Genomic DNA, 20,681 nt, shown 5'->3' with positions numbered 1-20,681 from the left:
AGGAAAAATTAGTCTGAAATGGGCGGTAGGTAGTAAGCTTGCCTGTGTCATTGAAGGTCCCGGGGTTGAATCCAGGCCAAGAACTTGTCGAGATGCGTAAAAAACATTTTATTTTCGAATTGGTCTGGCTCTTGCAATATTTATTATATAAGAATATTGTGTGCTTAATTGTAATAATCCATTTTCCAACGGGTGGACGAATTTGTTTGTTTCGAATTCGTTCTTTTTTTAATAATACGTTAAAGGCCAAAGATGGCTATGGAGAATTTTCTTCATTTTATTGTGAGAAGCAACGAACTTTCATAGGTGCTCGTTGTAAATCTCTTGATTTTTTCATCAAATTCTTATTAAAACATTCAACTTCTAGACTTTAGCTTATGCTACGCTTTTGATACGATTACAATGTTTCCTTGACTTTAATTAAAACAATAATTTTTTAACTCGTTCCATGAAGCAAGTTTGAAGCGCGGAATCGACTGACTAAAAAATTTTTAATCCTTCTCAGCAAAATTGCGGCTTAAAAATGTTGGGCCACCTGACGCAACACGGCCCGAGCCTAATGTAAATGTCCAGACTCCAAACAAGGATATTCAGTTTTCATAAGTAGTTTCGGTACTTTTTCTGATTATATTTATGACTTTAAATAGTTAAAATATGAATTTGGTATTTGTTAATCTCGTGATTAAAAGTATAACTACCACAAACTATGTTTTTAGAAAGGCGCTCCAAAATAGTACTGTTTTTTTTTTGTACCGCATTATAACCTTCTGAGTGTGTGACGGTCCCGATCATGTCCGGTTATCTAGTAGGTGCTCATTCCTGATATTTTCTATACTATTTTATCAGCGAAGTCTACATAAGACAATGAATAATAAACAAACTAGTACAGTTATTTTACTTACTATGTAAAGACTTATGATTTATCAGATAACATTTTCAGAATTTAAATATTTAAAGTAACTATTTAAAAATCGTTAAAAATAAATAAAAAGTTTTTACCGTTTTCTTTGCTATTTTAACTCCATTACCATACCGATATTAGGCGAATTAGAGTAACGTTAAGTTAAAGCTTGCGCTATCAGCTAAGGTCTCGTTTCCCCATTCAATCTAAATGCAATATCTACGTCGACAGAACAAAGTAAATTCACTGAAAGAGTAATGGTGGAGATTATTGTGCGTCTTGAAAAACATCGCTAAACTACACTGACTAACTTAGTAATAGATAAAAGAAATGTAAAAAAATATATTTGAAGTTACATTGTAATTATCATAAAACCGAGCATCTTTTCAAGAAGGAATCACCTATGGCAAACTCTAGGAAGGGATATGTGAGTGAAAATATCATCAGAAAATCGGCACGTTAAGTTAACAACAGGATGTGTAATTAGATTGGATTGGATGCGGAAATCAGACGCGTTTTGCTTAATGTAAATACTTTATTTCAGAACCATGCAGGGGGAACTTATCCATGTATGATAATCGAGTAAAAAAATTGTATCTATCCAAGTAGCTCAATTGAGTCGATAGGTCGATTTTTCCGTGTCATTTCAAACATTATTTAATTATATTGTACTATGGTACCTTACGTTCAGTTAAATAAATTTAGGATGGTCTAGAAATTGTTTCGTTGACATTTCAAAATATAACTGAATAAGAATATAATGTCCAATCTTTTATTGAATTTTATAAACAGTCAACCAATATTAATATGATCTATTTCTTTCATAGTCTTTCCGGCCAACGCTCGACTAGACTTATTCATATAGAATCCTTTATTTCCCCGGAGTGAGCCGCTAAGACTTACACAGATTTGCAGATATTTCTTCAAGGATATACGGAATCAACATTTGCTTTGCTTAGCAAGGCTTTCGCAGAAAACGTTTTAGTGGGAGAATATCTGTCAACAATTTCGCATTTGCTTGTTGTACGATAAACAAAAGTTGTATTTTTGTAATAATAATCCATTCGAATCTCTGTTTCAGTATTATTTGATACTGAAACAGAGATTCGAATGGAAACAACAATATGCCTGTTGTCTGGCTTATTTTACATTTGGGTTGAAACAAAAAAAGAACAAAAATATTATTATACAAATTTGTTACATAAAAATACAAACATCCAATGATGTCTAATAAAATCATAGGTACAGTAGATTTTAGGTATAAACCACCTGGTTACTTTCGAAGAAATATGTTATACTTTAATTATGTATTTTACTCGTTTCAAATGATGAATAACATTATTCGAACAATTAGAATATATTATTGCAAATAAGGTTTATTTATTTTACAACAATATTAACTTCATTAAAAATTGAAACGCAAATCATAACGAAATTACCACAAAATTTTAAAGCCATTGTTAGCCATGAAGAGTTATAAATAAACTAGAATAAGGAACTTGTCTGTGATTTATAAAGGTGATGCTTTATCTGTTTCATCCTCATGGAATGAGATGTAAATCCCGGGTAGCGGTTACCTGCGTAAACTTCTGTTATTACCGGACGATCGTGTTAACTTGCTAATGATGTGAGAAATTTAAACTAAATATGTTAATGCATACATACATAAAATCACGCTTCTTTTCCGGAGAGATAGGCAGTGACTACATCATTTCATTTAGTATCTACTACATATCTCTTTTACTTCATCAACAATCAAAAGTTTATTATTTGTTTTAATCACACAGATATATAAGTGTATCATCTTTTAATCCCTCAAAAGGTAGACTAAACATAGTCAGTATCCAGTCAGCCAACGACGTGACCCAAGAGTCTAGATCTAAATTCTTTGATAAATATTGTTTTAGATTCTAAATTAAAACGTAAATTTATAAATCCCAATCTTTAAAATAATCTAATATTATAAATGCGAAAGTGAGTTTATTTGTTTGTTTGTAACCTCTTCAAGGGTTATCTTCTTGAAATATCACGTATATTTAATTAAGAGTCTGGAGAAGGACATGAGCTACCTTTCATTCCTATAAAAAATAAAGCTGCCGTGGGGTTTGCGAAATACCTGTACTCATTCGTTGGTGGCACTAAATTAGTTGCTTTTTTAAAAATAGATGGCGCTAAATTAGCGCGTGGGAGCTGCGGGTAGAAGCTAGTCTCCAATATACATATATTTTAACCGTTCATTTTATACGAAAACTAAACTTCCAATTAAGTTTCCGCAGTGCGTGCTATTGTATTAAGGATTCTAAACAAAGATAAAATTTATTGGGTGCAGAAGTCGTAAATTAACACAATCTGATATTATCCCTGTGACAATTGTTCAATACATTTAATAACATGAAACGTTTTATATTTAGAAAATATTCTTAATTAAGAGCTTTTCTTATCAATTTTTATTGGTAAATCTGAACATCCAATTTTAAATTTATTAAATAAGATGAAGCTGAATGTGGCTTTTCAGTCTTCCGAGCCTATTGGCTAGACTTCAATTCTATATTAGTAATATGTATTTTGAAACTTTGTGAAAATATTTTTTATACTTCATTCATATACACCTATAATCACGTCTACATCTTTTGCGGGCCAGACAGAGCCAACAGTCTTGAAAATTCTTACACTTCAGTCTTCAAACAAATAAACCAATTTTAATTCAATTATTCGAATTTAACAATATTTTTCAAAAATAAGGGAAAATGACGAAAAAGATAAAATCTCGCAAACAAAAATTTAAAGTTAGTCGACCATACATATGTATGCCTTACATGTTCTGCAATTCAGTCACGTAGGATGAAATAGTGCAGTTGATTCATAATGGTAGCTTTACACTGCTGCCAAACTTTCTGTTATGACATAGAGAAACATAAGAAAGACGGTAGTCTTGTGTTATTGCTATTTGTATGGTTTTTTTTATTCAATTGAACGTGGCCTAGTCTTATCAGGACTGTTGGCGATGTCCTCTTATAGTGTTCCCCCTTCATATAAATAAATGTCAAATTGTAACTTCCTACACTTTGACATTATTTTATATGTTTAGTACTTCAAGAAATTTCGTAAGCTGATTTCAAAACATTTTGCTGTCACATTTATCGCAAATGTATTTGCATAATATTCATTGCCAACCCACTTAAGATTTGCAAAATGAGTTTGAAATAATGAATGAACATATGCCCTTGCAATTAGGCACATTACAATGGCTGATGGAAGTTTCTCAGCTAATCTATGTTAATTAATGGTTCCATTGGGTTATATGTTACTTTTATAGCTCTTTTGGGGAACGCTGAATTCACGAAAAAGGCCTATATATAATCAGGCAATTAACCGCATGTCGTAAACCACGTTTTTAGTGTGACGACGAACAGATCGACGTATGATAACATCCTTTTGCCTTTTGTTTTCTTTTAAATTAAATTGATAAAGAGATAAAATATTTTTATCGAGACTAACTCGAATTATTTTTTTTTTTTGTTATTCTGCAGGACTAATTTGTATCATAAAATCACAGAAAAAACACGAAAAAGCTAAAAAAAAAATGACAATTTAAGTATCAATTCGTCGAACCTAGGCGATTAGTGGGTTCGTACCTAACCTATCTTTCGGTTGAATTAGGTGAAAAAGAAAATAGGATACATATTGGTATATGAATACATCCGATAAACCGCGGAAAAATTTAACTTAAATATTTTGTAGGTTTACCTCTTTGAAAAAGAGCATCAATCGGTTCATGGACAAAAAAATAAATATAAAAATACTGTTTTTAAAAAGTTTTAATTACAATATCTATTTTTACAGAACTGTTTTCATAGTAACAATGACAATTTAAGTATCAATTCGTCGTACCTAGGCGATTAGTGGGTTCGTACCTAACCTATCTTTCGGTTGAATTAGGTGAAAAAGAAAATAGGATACATATTGGTATATGAATACATCCGATAAACCGCGGAAAAATTTAACTTAAATATTTTGTAGGTTTACCTCTTTGAAAAAGAGCATCAATCGGTTCATGGACAAAAAAATAAATATAAAAATACTGTTTTTAAAAAGTTTTAATTACAATATCTATTTTTACAGAACTGTTTTCATAGTAACAATATTAAATTGTAATCAAAGGATTAGATACTGGTTCGTCAATCATAAATTTTAGTTGATGAGGCGTTGCGTTTTACTTTATAGAACATTATCAAAATAAAATTGTGCAATAAAAAGTATTTTGATACAAAACCACATTTTTCACAATGACGTGTCCCAATTTTAACTCATACTAAATTAGACTTGGCTGAATTACCCTATAAAAAACACAATAAACGTGCTAAAATTATGAACACACAAAATTAATCGAGCCGTTGCGTTCGTAATAAATGTTAAACTCCCATAAGATCCCGAAAAGCGATACAAGGGCTTGTAAAGCTGCTCAGTAAAAAAATATTTATTGGCAATAAACGCAAACGAGTCAAAAATAAAGACGCTGAATTCATGCACCTGCTTTGCTATGACTTTATCAACTGACTTTTGATATGATATTTCTTTTTTAGTTGAATACGAGGCATTAGTGCATCATGTAATGTAGTATTTTTTGATTTATCTATTTTTCCTTCTAGGCGGTTATATTCTTTACGAAGAGGAGTCCGGTGTGCGCCTTTGACCAAGATACCGGACTGAGTCAGTCAAGTTAGTTAAGCATTTCCAGTCTAACCTCCGCATCCTTAGCAGGAAAAAAGAAAGGCAGACGGAGGTTGAATGTGACCTTACTTTAGAACTAAGCATTGATTACATTATGAAATTTCAAATTTGTTTGCTGCACTCCGTCTGAGATTGTTTCCAAGCATCCAAGCAAGGGCAGTAAATTTAATTTGGCAATGATCGTGGGGGTACCTATGTGCTTACTGGCTAAGATATTATTTTCAGCCAACTCCATAGACAGAAGTGTTCTTACTTTGTCGGTCATTTTGTCTCATGTACCTATCGAAAATGAGTTACTTAAGTTGAATTAAATTATCGTATGTCCTCTTGTTTCTCTCTTATAATGTTTTGGTTTTATACGATGTGTTCGAGATAAGATTTTATCTCAGTAAATCCAATAGTATAATGCTAAAATATTCCGCGAATCAACCATATTACTGTGAAACTTTTATCTTGTGTAGTTTTAAGGTTACAAAAACGTGAGTGTAGATGTGTACGGGTATAATTATCGAATGTACTCGTAAAAAAAATTCTGATTAACAGAATTTTTTTAACCGGAAATTACAGTTTTCACGAGAATTTTGGGAAATCTTCTTTTAGTGCACCCCTATATCACATATTTTATAACACTTATATGCCATTTTTTTAATCTCCAGAGCCCTTGTATTGGGTTGTGTTCTGAAATATATTCAGTCAATCAATTAATTTCCTTTTTCATATAGTTGTTACATAGATTTTCGCTCCAAATTAAACTTACTTCCTATGCGTTTGCGCAGAAAATAGACGTAATTTATTATTTCTTTGTACTCTCTTCTTGGTTTTCGAAAGTCTTCTTTATCCGCAGAACTTTAAATATAGAAATTTATTAAGTCAAATGTTTGATTGCGAATTACTTCCTGATACTATTATAAATGCAGATGTATAAAAAGAAATGTATTTGTTCTACTTTTGTGATATTCATAAAGAAGTCCTTCTGTAAACTCCGTATCTATCTCAAACTAGGCTCTTTGTTCTCCAAAGGCAGGTGCTAACAACTTTTCAATACTAAGAGAGACCGACTGAATTCATCTTTTATCGACTGCACTCAATACTTTAGAATGGGAATGTGTACATTTTTGTTTACATCTTGCCGAGATGATTTTAGTAATCATATTTTTTTGTTAGTATTACTTAACTACAAATGTTGTATTTAATTTCGCTATAAATGAAAACAAAGAGGAACTACCTAGTAGTAAATTTTATAAACTGCGTTGTTAACACCTTAATTATAATTAATCTTAATATTAATTTTGTTAATTTTTATTTTTATAAGTGCTATACGCCTGTCGAATCGGTGCAGTAAAAAAAATGATTCCCCCATTTTTCGTATATATTTTTCTATATTGTAAAGAGCTTTTTTAATAGAGAACATTAAACTATCGAACTCTAAGACATCTTAGTAAATATAAAAATGATATTTCTTTCACAATCACCTCACTCACGCATTGACATGTCGGTCAGTGACCCCGCAAACAAAGCCGTTCACGTCACATGCTCCTTGCAAAAAGGACTGAAAAATAATCACCGACTTTCCTTTGCCAAATGGCCTATTTCGCTTCCATATGCACCATGCTTCGGTTTATGTTGTTATAAAACTGTCTAAGAGACATACTACTACAAGGTCCAGTATATAGAATTTTGTTTATATTAGAGCGCGTACGTGTGGAAGTACGTTATAAGAAAGATGATTCTGTAAACTTTTACTAAAGAGACAATTTATATTAATAGTCTCTCTATATGTCAGTAAACCGCGACTTACCAATTTGTTAAATTTGGCGTTAAATACTTTGTGAAGTCGAGGACAAGAAACAATTTTTTCTTTGAATTGAAATTAAACTAATAAAAACTTAACATAAAAAGACTTGAAACAAATAAAACTTATTGCATTGTTTAGAAATGAAATATTAAAAATATTTTTTTTAAAAAATCAGTGTGTTGGCAGATTTTGTAAGCCATACATTAAGTACCAATAAAAATAAGTTAACCATGATTTGATATCAGTACCTATAGTACGTATTTAATTTATTTTTGCTGAATATACATAAATTTCATATTTCGAGACTACTAGCCCTATTTACCCGGCAAAGGACATAGACGTTTATATGAATGAATACACATAATTTAAAAAATGTATACTACAAAATCCTACAGGCTTTAACGCGCTCTATAGTTATAAAAAACAGGTTCATAGAACACAACACTTGTGCTGCTCGGGATAAAGCAGATGGGATTTGGAATAAAATTTCACTTTAGAACCTATTTCATTGTTTTTACTGCAGATTACTGCATTGCAGTTCTCAGCTTGTTTTAGTGCCTGATCTTTTTCATTCCCACTTTATATTTGTAAAGAAAAAAAAAACGTCTAGAGTTTGGTTCAGATATTTAAATATATATTTTTAATCAACGGCCACGTCGTCCAGCTAACATATTGTACTGCTTCAAAATATAAAAACACCTATATATTTTTGAAGCTAGATAATATGTTGGATTGGACAAATTACATACGGATAGCTCCTAAGTTCAAGACTTATATTAACTCAGCAATACTGGGCATCCTTGATCCAGTTTAATTCGTTTTTACTTCAGTCAGTTCTTCATCATAACTTGACCTTGATTACATGGCAGATCCTATACTACCACTGCGCAAATTAGGTCGTTAAAATCATTCCCCATAGCGTTATAAAATAGGATGAAGTCCCTAAATATATTGTGAAATGGTCCCTGAATAAACCTCTCGCTTGTTCACAAAACATACGACTACATCGGTCACTGTATCGGAAATTTTCCATCAACGGTTTACTGTGGCGAGGCTTAACGATATTGATGTTACGCTGCATAGACAGTGCACTAGACTTTCTCTATTACCACAGCATATTAGATAGCATTCGCAGCTGTTGCCGTTATTACTAAGAGTCAGTGTGTGTCAGGTGACAAGATTATAAAGATATAAGTGTATGCCTGACACCGAGTTGCCTTCAGAATATTTTTTCTCTATCTATGGATTCCATAGTGTTGGCCTCATCAAACTGTCTCCTATTGTTCCTATTCTAGGTTGTGTAGATCTAGTTGCTACCAGCTTTTGAAGTTCTCATTGTGATAACCCAATTGCGGTTCCTCCGTAGTTCATACAGTCTGCGTGTTATGGCAATGATGAGGAAACATGACAATTGAAAACAAAAAAAATATTTGATATCCCAGAAATTTTAGGTTTTACTGTGTTCTGGTGAAGCCGAACAAATTTGTTTTTGATAATTATACCATATAGGTAGTAATAATATCAGTTAAATTGATTTTTTTGAGTTACATCTTTAGTTCTAAGCCAAAAGACTTTACAGCAGACTACTAAAACTTCAAAGAGATTGAACCGGCTTAATCTTCAGACTTACTGGTTAATTAGGATTAGGAATGGCAAGCGGACAAACGAGATCTTAATCTATTCGGAGGGAATCTCGAATGAGTCAGCTTCTTATATCTAGCGATAATTGCTTTAATAATCCTCCGCAAGGAACGTTTTATTTCAGAATATATGTATCCTTGATTATTTACGATAGATGTTGGAGGATTAGAACATATACGATTAAAAATACATACTTCGAGGGCAGCGAATAAAAGAGTATCATTAACAACACAATTTAGTCAATAGGCATGATGAAAAATTTTTGTTCATGTGTTTATCAGTTTAGTTTCACAACTAAAATATTGCTGAATTAATCGCATCAATAAACAAAAAAATGCCTGAGATATAACTAATAACATAACACATTATTTGGGCAAGTCCAAAACGCCTCTTACAATTCACACCTGAGTTTCTTGTTCGCGTCATGAACATTATTTGTTTGGCAGCTACCTTAATTAAAGCGGTAATGGATCTGATGAAATTAATAAAAACTGTTCCATGTTTTCCATACTTTGGTTTTAAAACCTTGTGATCGTCCGTATTGTTCTATACTTTTATTTAGTCAAGAAGAATAATTCATAGTGATGTATGTGCACGCTCATTTAGCTGACATAATATTTTTTCTTTCTTATTTATTTAATAGGTTATGCTATCTTGATATAAAAATGCTGTGTTCAAGAAAGATAAAATGTATCAGCTATATAGAACCGAACACTGAGCTTTTGTTTTCATGTGGGTAAAAATAAACAAACCAATTTGGAAACACGACCAACAAAGGAATGTTTAAATCTGATATGGTCAAAGCAATGTAACATGACATGACGCAGGTTTTTTCACAAACAAATAAACTAATAGCAAAACAAATACGAATAATGATGAATGATTGAAGTTAAAGATCAAACCATAAGAGCTTCATTAAAGAAAAAATTATAGTCTTAAATGGGGAAAATTTAAATTCACTTACTGTTTGTAAATTTAAATTTTGAATGAAAATATAAGGTTTTTATTATATACAAAGACATTTTTACGATAAAAACAGATTTAATACCCGACCAAACCAATGGATTAATTAAAGACGTTGATGTTTTAGTCTTGAATCAAAGTTGGCCATGGAAAATGATTCGCAGACAAAATTCGTTATACCAGAATTTTTGCTAATCTGGCTAGTGAAATTTATTACATTCATCAAAGAATATTTCTTAATTACCAACATACTCGTATATCAGAAAAATAATGAAAAAAAAAAACTAGACAATTCCGTTCCCGCTGGAATTTTATGAAATCCTTTCTTAGTCCTCTTGAATACATGAAGAACTTGCACGATGAATTTCAAATCTCTAGGTTGTGCGGTGTCTATCAGTCAGTCAGTGAAGAGTTTTATATATATAAATATATTTTATAAATATATAAATAAATACATTTTCTGTTAACAAAGAAGCAAAAACAAACACGAATAAATTGAAAAGACTACAAAGAAATTGTCGAATCTGATATGGGTATACATCACAAAGGGAAGTACGTGTAACAGGATCCAACAGTATTTTGTAGAGAAAAAATCCTTTCGCGTTACTGGCTCGGTGGCGGAAGAAGTTCTTTAACTATTTTATGGGCTTTAAAAGTGTACCGATAACGTTGGAATCCGAGCAAAGTGCCTCTTATCTAGTTCACCCTTTGTGCCGAGTGTCGTTTATAGGTTGTGAGATTACAACGATTATGAGTTGAGATATATTATACGCGTACCATTTTGTAGCCCCAATTTTCCGGTAATCGTATATGTTTCGGAGACAATTTTGGATGATTATTAATTTTTTTGTAATATAAATCTAGTAGTTTTATATAATGGGGCAAGGGAATAAAAATTAATTCACTTGAAATACTCGTTTCACTAAATTATCTATTACCATGCACTCTACTTACCTTTTAAAATACTTTTGTTGAAATTATTGTTACTATCTACTTAATTATATTAATCAATTTAAATCAAGAGTCAAATATATTATTATTAAAGTTATACAAAAACTCCGCTAGTAACCAAATTCAAATCATGATTAATCGAAATAAATATCTGAATCTCGATTCCATCATAAAGCCATACAGCTGAACGTGGCCTTTCAGTCTTTTTAAGACTGTTGGCTCTATCTGCACTGCAAGGGATATAGACGTGATAATATGTATGTTTGTTAAATCTGAAACAAACAACTCATCTTTACGTAAATTTTGTTTAAAAATGCATAAGTGAAAATAATATAACATAGGTATATCTCTAAAAAAATAATATTTATCTTATACTACACAGGACTCTCTGAAAGGATTATTTATTTACAGTGGCTTTAAGAAATGCAGCTGTTGTTATGAATATGAGCTGTCGGCTTCACAAAGCCAGCTGGTTTGCGCCCTACCAACTAGTTATGAGCAAAATTTATAATATTCTAGGTATTTTCATAACATAATTTTAATAAGGTATAGGGAAATTCCATGTTTGATGATTTTGATGTTAAATGTAACAATAATGTTATTGGTATTTTATAGTTTAGAAAATTTATCAACAAAATTTAAAAAATAAATCATTATCTTTAAACAAGTATTATAGTCATAAACAAATTAACAACAACGTACTCTTAACGGTAAAAAATAACAGACTGAAGGTAACAAAAAGTTATCAGGAATTAGAATCAAAACCGTCTGTCCGTTCAGTGATAGCTAGTAAGCTGAAAATTTTACTATGTATTCCCGTAGCCACACTATCACTAAATTGTAGATGGTCTAAGTAGTTATTGCCAACCTTTATTATTGCCAACTAGTCCTAAATATTGCCAACCTTCGTAAAAAGACGGTATTAAAAGAAGAAAAACAAGGACGATATGGTAAACCAGGGTCTGATGATGATGCTAAAAGCTGGCTGGAGGAACGCAGTCATGAGGCGACACATTTTGTATAAACTCATCTTGTAAAAGAGACGGAAAATAATCAGCTGTATAAAAGTTATAAAATAGATTTTTTTTGTAACAGATTTTTATTTTTAAAGTGCAAAATAGATTTGTATACAAACAAATTTATAATATTGAGGATTACGTAACTTAGAAACATTGTTCGTACGTGGCTATTTGATATTGATAGGCATGCAATAAACCCTCCGTCGACAGATGGGGCGTATGTTCAGGCTCCGTCGTAAAACTTGTAAAGTGCATATTCTGCAAAGCTGCATTTTATTGTATCCATACTTTTTAACTCACTTTTGTATCTACCATGTTGTGAACTATTTTCAACCGGCGACATAAAAGTGAGGTGCTACTTGTGAAAATATAACAACTTTTCAGCAAATTTTTAATATTTTTTTCATGTTCTAAATAACAAAGTTTGTCGCATGAAATATCAGTTTTACTAACAAAAAATTAAATTAACTAGTATTATTTGAAACAGAGACAGATAACGACTTTTTTAGAATTTAAACTATTATAACAAAATAGTTATATGGAAATATATTTTGACTATGCTTTTTTTCTGAGTGCTTTGTATAAATTGATAAATTCTTTATTATTATAGAAAAATACAAAGCAAACTCAAGACAACAGATTTAGTGAATTTCTAGTACTTACTGGCTAAATAATCTTACAAGCTAAAAATTGAATTTTTGCTTGCTCAAGTGATTTACTTACCCATTATAAATTTCAAAGGTTTGGTAGAACCTTTCTTGCAAAGTAAATAAAAAAATTAAAATCCTTTTGTATCTATTTAATATTAATCTTCAAGTAGTTATGAATCAATTTATGTTAACAACTTGCCAATGATCTGAGGGTGCCAATGAACTTAATCCCACCCATTGTGAGGCAATCTGCACATCCATGCAATTGGATATGTAACCATGATCAAATAATGGTTTAGATTTCCCTTGCAATGGTAAAAGTGGTCAGACGAGAGTCGCGTGTAAAAACCTGACTACCAAATCTAGGATCGTGGTCATAGGTGCACACTAAGATTTCTCTCCAGTGAGATAATGACGTCACCAGGACTAACGACAAAGGTTAGATGAAATTCACTCCCACCCTGTGTAAGTGGTATCATGAAATATAATCTATCATCATGATTGTTATAGATATCCAAATATTATTTTTACATTACACAAATTGACCCGACCCGTGTCACGCAAAAAGTCAGATTTGACGTCATACATAAACCGAACATTTTATAAATATCTTTAGGTCCGCGACATACATACGGTGAAAACTTACGGTGTGTACATATTTCATATCTTTTTTTTACTGAAGTGTAAAAAAACTATTTTATTTTGCATTGCATTGCACGACACGACGTCACCGCTCCCTGTCACGCTTGTTTGTCAAATTGACATATTGACTTTTCATTTCTATAAATTTATTGCATTCGTTGTACTAAATTGATTATGGTTAAGAGGTTATACCTAAATTATTAAATGAATGGTCTTAAATTGATTTAATAATTTAGGTATAACCTGTCCGGCGTTTTATGAAAACAAAATTTAATAAATTTTTCGATTGAATTATAAGATGTGTCTAAGCTATAAACACTTTTATCAAGTGCGAAACATTATAATTCAAGCTGTATAAGGTCTCCCTGTTGACTAGAAATGGAGGTACATATAATGCTTTGTCCTTACAATGGCATAAAGGGCGCAATGGAGGGTTTCAGTGGGAAGGTGCCAGGAGTCCCACATTCTTCCGGGTGGTTGTCTGTAAAAGGATTTTCCCTTTCAATAACAAAAAGAAGTCTAGTTTTCGGGTACCAGAGGTATCCAATCGAGTTCCCCTCATGAGACTTAGTAAAAATGAATGGGAGACAGGTTACATTAAGTCAATATTTTTGTTGTTTAGGACTTTTACATGTTAAATGGAGAATAGTCAGTTTTATCGATTTTGTATATAATTTATTGCTTTCGATTTCCCGGATCGATTTATTTTGAATCGGATTACCGGAACGGCATTCCGGTATGTATGTAGCCAGCCTTAGCTCGACCCCGCTATCGCAACCAAGCGGAACGAGGCGTTATTGAAACTAATATCCATGACACCTGTCTTTAATAAATACTATAGGATTTATTTGCTTTTCCTGACAGCCATATGAAATCTCTACGATGTGAAAAAAAAATCTTCTTTTGTAGCCGTGTTAAAGAGGGGTTAGTGCTAGTTTTACTTGATCAAACGCATCGAGCAAGTTAACATAATTTGTATGGAATCGCATAAGTGCCGTCGGGTTAGCACTAGGTGACGCAGATTAAATCACATACAAATTCGCGTTCAATTCATCGACGCGTTTGATCGAGTAAAACTTGCACTAACCCCTAAGTTATGAACAAAGTTATGTTAAACGTGCCTGTAGAGGGAGATTCGAGTCTTGGCTGTATGGTTGTTGCTTATTTTAACAGGGAGTTTTGTTTTTTCTGCGGATAATCCCACACGATACAAATATAATTTTGAATTGTGAAACAGGATCTTAATATAATCACAAAGTTATAAATTATTACTCGCAAGTTTCTTCATTTTAATTTTTGTTCTTTGAATCATTCACGTATAATTTATCCTTAAATACGAAATTTTTCTTAATTTCAACCGGAAAAAAGTAATGGAAATTCTTGTAAAGTGATAAAACGAAACTCTTTCCTATTCATCTACACGTTAATAAATAATTATACACAACAGAAATCACACATAACAAGTTCATCTAAAAGTAATAAACTACGAACACAATTAACATAATAAAGATAATTTAGTTAAATATCAAACAAAAAATAATAATGAAGCAGGATCCTCGCTGACATTTATTAAAAAAGCAGAATAACCAGAGATACACAAGACCCCTTTGTTGTTCAAATTATCTTTTCCTTTTACGTAAAATAGAATGGAGTACAAGTATAATGGTGTAGATAGCGTCTCGTGCACGACATTTGGTAAGTAATTTGTACGGTACAAAAAGGAACATATAATCTTGACCCTTAAAAAATTTTTACAAATAAAATTAATAACGTTTTAAAAGTCCGATTTATAATTAAAAATAACTTAAATTACACAATCAAAGTAACTTGAAACACATTCATTAAACGAAATATTTAAAGAATTGCATTATAGGTGATCGTATAATTTTAACATTAGATTTTTGCTGTTTGGTGTAATGGTTTTCTTATTAAATGTTATAGTGAATAGCAAAAGAATGAATTGTTACTTGTGTAACAATTTATTATTTACTATTTACTTTAAAGCTTTTTATATAACTTCATTATATAAAAAGCTTTAAAAAATGTAAAACAATTAGAAAAAAAAACTTTATTTTTTTAAATAAAGTAACCACGCGTTTTCATAATAATGCTACAATTCCAGTCTCTTCCACGTGACACATCAGTATTTTCTTTAAAAAATTACTTATTCCAACATTTAATAAAATATCGTATTAAGATGATACATTCCGCAATATATAATAAGGTCCACGTAAAAAGCATAAATTTAAAAGATCGTAGCTCATTTTGAATAATTCCACAATTCAACATGAGAGAACAGCCTTATCTCACTTACACTCGAACAAATGCTTTAAGTCCTTTATGCTTGTGAAATAAAGTGAATTAATCTTCGTGGACTCGAATCTCCAGCAACTCCCGACAATTGTCTTTTTTGTTTTCAACAACATACTATATATTTCAGAGACTTTATATGAAACTGATTTCAGAAAAGTGCAGTTTTCCATTGGAAACTAGAAGTAACATTGTTTCTATCAAAATTTTTATAAAAGATATACAATAAGAGTAATTTTAGGTAAGGTATCAAAGACAAATATTTCACTTATACTTAGTGGGAATTACATTATAAAACAAATTTTACGCTTACAGGATAGACCGAGCCACGCTTATGTGGCTTGAAATTCAAAGGTACTCGCATGGCGCTTACAATTATAAACTTATAAACCTTTCCCTTGATTGACTTTTACATAATATAAGTCAATACTTTTACACATAAGCGTGGCTTGGTCTATCCTGTAAGCGTAAAATTTGTTTTATAATGTAATTCCCTTAATTGTAAGGGAACAGAACTAACGAGTATGGGAGCAAGAATGGACCGAAAAACACAAGAACTGATAAAAATCTGAATTATTATTCGAACAACAAATAATACTAATGTTAGTTATTAAGATATTGTTCTCCTCGTCACATTCCGGCGGACTGAAAATATTAGATGGTTTTGTTAACCCCATATTGATTTTGGCTTCCTTAAATACTGGCTACATAGTGAGCAATATTCCTATCCACTAGTTTCGTACAAAAGGCGCATATGTAATATTCGGGATATTGAGAATTCCAAATAACGGACCGCTTATCAAAAAATTCCAGAGCTATGGTTTGTTTACAGAATTGCCAAAAAAACTTCGGGTAGGACTGTAATCTATATATTTCACAAAGCTTCTATAAATTATTAGATTAGGTATAACAACTTGTTTATTTATTTATTTGCAATTGCAGAGAGGACACCCGCGGCTCCTCTCGCGCAAATCGTATAATCCCGCTTATTCCCATTCCCGCGGGAATATCAAGAAATCCTCTCTTAGTGAATTAAATCTACATAACAAATCACAAGTCTCAAGACATAGCGGTTTGGGCTGTGCGCTGTCTGTCAGTCACTCGTTCACGCAGTCACTTGGTAATTGAAGAGTTTTGTATATAGATTAAGTACTGAGATATCTATGTTAATAACCAGGCTTCGCACACTTTTATTATTTTTACTAAAGTTTCTCCAATATTAAATTATTATCTCTTTTTCTTATTATTTATTTTTAACGCTTCTTATTCTGACTTATATGCCATTCAGACATAAAAATATAGTTTAATGAGTTCACAAAATCTAAAAGCACACATGGTACAAGCAAGTATATGTACAATGCCGGCGTTTTTTAAGTTTGTTTAAGTTGATTTTACATTAATAATTTTATGTTAGTAAACCATACAGCTGGGCATGACCTTTGAGTCTGTGAGACTCTTGGCTTCGTCTGCCGTAAGGGTCAAAGACGCGATTTTATGTACATATGTATGAAAAACTTTTACTAGAATAAATTGCCCTATGTCATCGTAAAAGAGAGAAGGGGTCGGTTTATTTCATGATTATGTGCTCAACATCTGCTCAACTGGACTTTTTATTGAATTTCTTTTATATAATTGAACCGACGAAATGTGATGTACGTTTTATAATCTGAGAGAATCTGACATTTTTGTAAAAATAAAAAAATCCGAACAAATATATTAAACTGTACAACTATGCGTGTCATTTAAGTCTAATAAGACTTATGTACTAAAGATGTAAATAAAATTCACAATTTACATTATGTATCTTAAAATTCGCTTAGGATTTTCTAAGTATTTATCTTAATCATTTTAAATTAAATTAAACCCCTTTGTCTTTGCTTTTAAATTAAGCAGCAGATTTTGTTTAGAAAGGCCCGGGTAAACGATTAACGCTAATTCAAAGTTTGTATTTCGTGGATTCTTATCAGCTAATTTAAATACAGGACGAGGAAGAGAGATACTTAAAATATATTGTTACATGCTTTGAAAATAATTCACTCTCTCATCCGAGCGTGATTTTGATTGCATTTTCAGTTGGCTCATTCAGATTAGAAGTTGTGTTAAGGCAGAGAAAAATTGTGATGATTTAAAAATTGGGTTTCTGCTTTCATGATGATTCAAAAACATAATTACGATGTTTTCCTCACTGTAAGAGCACTAGTCAGCAATCAATACAAATGCTGTCTTGTTGGCAGCGGTAAGACAATATGAACGCGTGAACTGGCTTATAAAGGACATCTTAGTTCTAGTCTATGCAAAATATCTTCGAAATAAATCTTAGTTTATTATATGCAAGGTTTCACCCATGCGAATTGAGCGCCATCTATACAAAAGAATACTCACAGGTTTATCGTTAATCCCACGGAAACTTTAGTTTTAACCGGGATGAGAAGAACATAATGTCCTTTTTCAGTCTCTTGATTATGTATACACCAAATTTCAACTTTTTTCAAATAAACTTACTTTTATATTTGTAATTTTAGATGTGATGGTACAAAAATATAAATCTCTTATTTTTATAAGGTGTATTAGTACATAAGAGTCGGTCGATGCTTGTGAAAGTATTTTTTTTTACAATATCTTGTCCTGTGATCGTCACTCCTTACATTCCATTATACAAACTCACGACACAGGAAACAGATAACGTCAGACGCCACTCCATTGTCTGCTTTGAGTTCCTGTTAGGATGTTCCCGGAAAAATACAGAGTTCCCTTACAATCCCTTGTCTCTGATCGACCTCTCGCTTATTTTTGTGAAATCGTATTTTTTAAAGTCACCATTTTTTCTTGGCTATAAATATCTTGGAATTGAAAATAATTTTTCCCGTCATTTTTATTATTCTGTTCTGGGACACCACTTGTATCTGATAAGAAAAGTAAAGATAACTTTTTTTATTAATAGGCAACGTGGGTTGGTGAAAGGGTTGACAAAGTTTTTAGGAATTACTTATTATTTCTTTGGTCAAAGTTGAGGCAGAGCCAAGATCCAAAATATATAGTGGGAAAGTATGTTATATTATCTTATACGAATAGGTACTATCCTTAATAAGGAGTTAAATAAAATGAGAAAAAATATCGCGATGAACCTACATTCAGGCAGTTGGTTATGGAACCATGATAAGTACAGGTTAAGTTTTCCTGCAAAAGTTTTGTTCATACAAACTTGCTGTGAGGAACACAAGAATCAAAACAAAATGAAAACATCCAGATGAAAATGTTATATTCGCAGCCTTCTCCAAGAAATGCGCTGAGAGGTGGAAGCTCAAATCAGACAAGAATCGCTTCGTGTAAAGACATAACCTCATCTAAGATCATGGTGATTAAGAGCAATCCGGGCTGTAATCATGGAGGAGGATGTAACCAGCATTAATGCCCAGAGGAGGAAGAAGAAAAAATAAACAAAAAGTTGAAAGTTTGCTCAATTCATCAGTAAGCACAACACGACTTCAAATCACGTCCAACCTCAGAATGAACAGTCAAAGCAAACACTCAAAGTTTCCTTAGTGTCATTAATAATATTTAGATGTGGGACAAACATTTTTCATACAATGCCATTAATAATATTTTGTTATTTATCATCTAAGACAAGTTGTCTAACCGAGGCCCTCAAAGTTAATAGAACTTCTAAGAACGCAAAACACGTTTTATCCTTTGCCTCGGGCACTAAGATGACATTCATGTAATAACTGGGTAGGTACCACGAACATTCCCGAGGGAGTTTTAACTTCTATAAATATCTTTGAAGCAACTTTCCTATTTGCCATCTCAAATCTCGACAACAATTTGAACGCCGCGACAGTTTAGCGAAGTTTTCGTTTGACAAATAATTTTGTCAAGAGTTTTAGATACAACCGAAAATCAAGATCATGAATGGCGCCTTTGTATTTTTTCAAGTATATTATATATACGCCTCTATATAGTTATATTATATACCAAAAATAAGTAACAAAATATAGATACTTCTTAACAAAAGAATCTTCAACCAAAAAGAGGTTAAATATATGTTTAACATTAAAATATCACAACAACGAGTATTGTCAAAGCGTATCTCCATTTGTTTTACCTATTATTGACTTCAAAACTCGAAGTCGGCTAAAGTCATGTAAGTGTTATTATTTCTTGTAAAAGACCGTGTGTGACTCAGCTAATTTAGTGCGATTTATTGCGTACTCGTGCTTGATGTATTGTGTATGTTTCTCATTTACTTAATGTTGTCCTAAGAATGACATTATCTTCTGAATTAGTGGATGAAGATACCAACTAATTATGTACATAAATACTTACAATCATATTAACTTCGTAATTTTATTCCATGTGTAGAGCCCGGAGTTCACAATCTAACCCAGTTGAATCGGTAGTTCTGGTTTTTACAGTATACTAGTATTGATATAAAATTTAAAGTTCCAGAAATAAAGAAAGAAAACCAAAGAGTAAGAATGAGAAAAAATGAGTAAGAAAGGCAAATTACCAACATTATATAAGTACCTACATTTAATCACGCCTCTTTCCTGGTTTGCACCGTACCACTTACCGCGATCCCTGCATACCTACTTTTATCACTTTGTCCACATTCATAATGCTCTTTATGCAAGTTGGCCGGTTTAGGCTTACTCTTGACCTGACCTTTCGCCTGGACAACCCGACACAACGTGAATCACGTGATGAAGAAGCATTTAGTTTGTATACTTGATATTGATAAATAGATGTTCGGATAAAATCGATCTTTGAAACTCAAAGAGTAGTCCGGAACCACGGTTCATAATTAACTTTTGTACAAAAACTTCCCCAAAAAAGAGCTGGGGCGGTACTAAAAATTAACGACCTTTCAGAATGACCTGCAGGCGGATATTTACCAGAACTTGATCAGAGAGGGGATATTGGCGTTGTGCCAGACGCTAATTTAACTCTAAGACTTCTTGAAACAGGACTCATCTAATCAAAGAGTCCAAACTTGAAAAAATAAATGGTTTTACTGCAGTATGTATATCTGCAGTGTTGCGCAGTATTTTTAGACCCTTAAAGGTCTTAGATTGCTAACA

Source organism: Amyelois transitella, chromosome 9 (genome assembly GCF_032362555.1).
Source record: "Amyelois transitella isolate CPQ chromosome 9, ilAmyTran1.1, whole genome shotgun sequence".
Classification (NCBI taxonomy): domain Eukaryota; kingdom Metazoa; phylum Arthropoda; class Insecta; order Lepidoptera; family Pyralidae; genus Amyelois; species Amyelois transitella.
Note: the sequence above shows the minus strand (reverse complement) of the source record.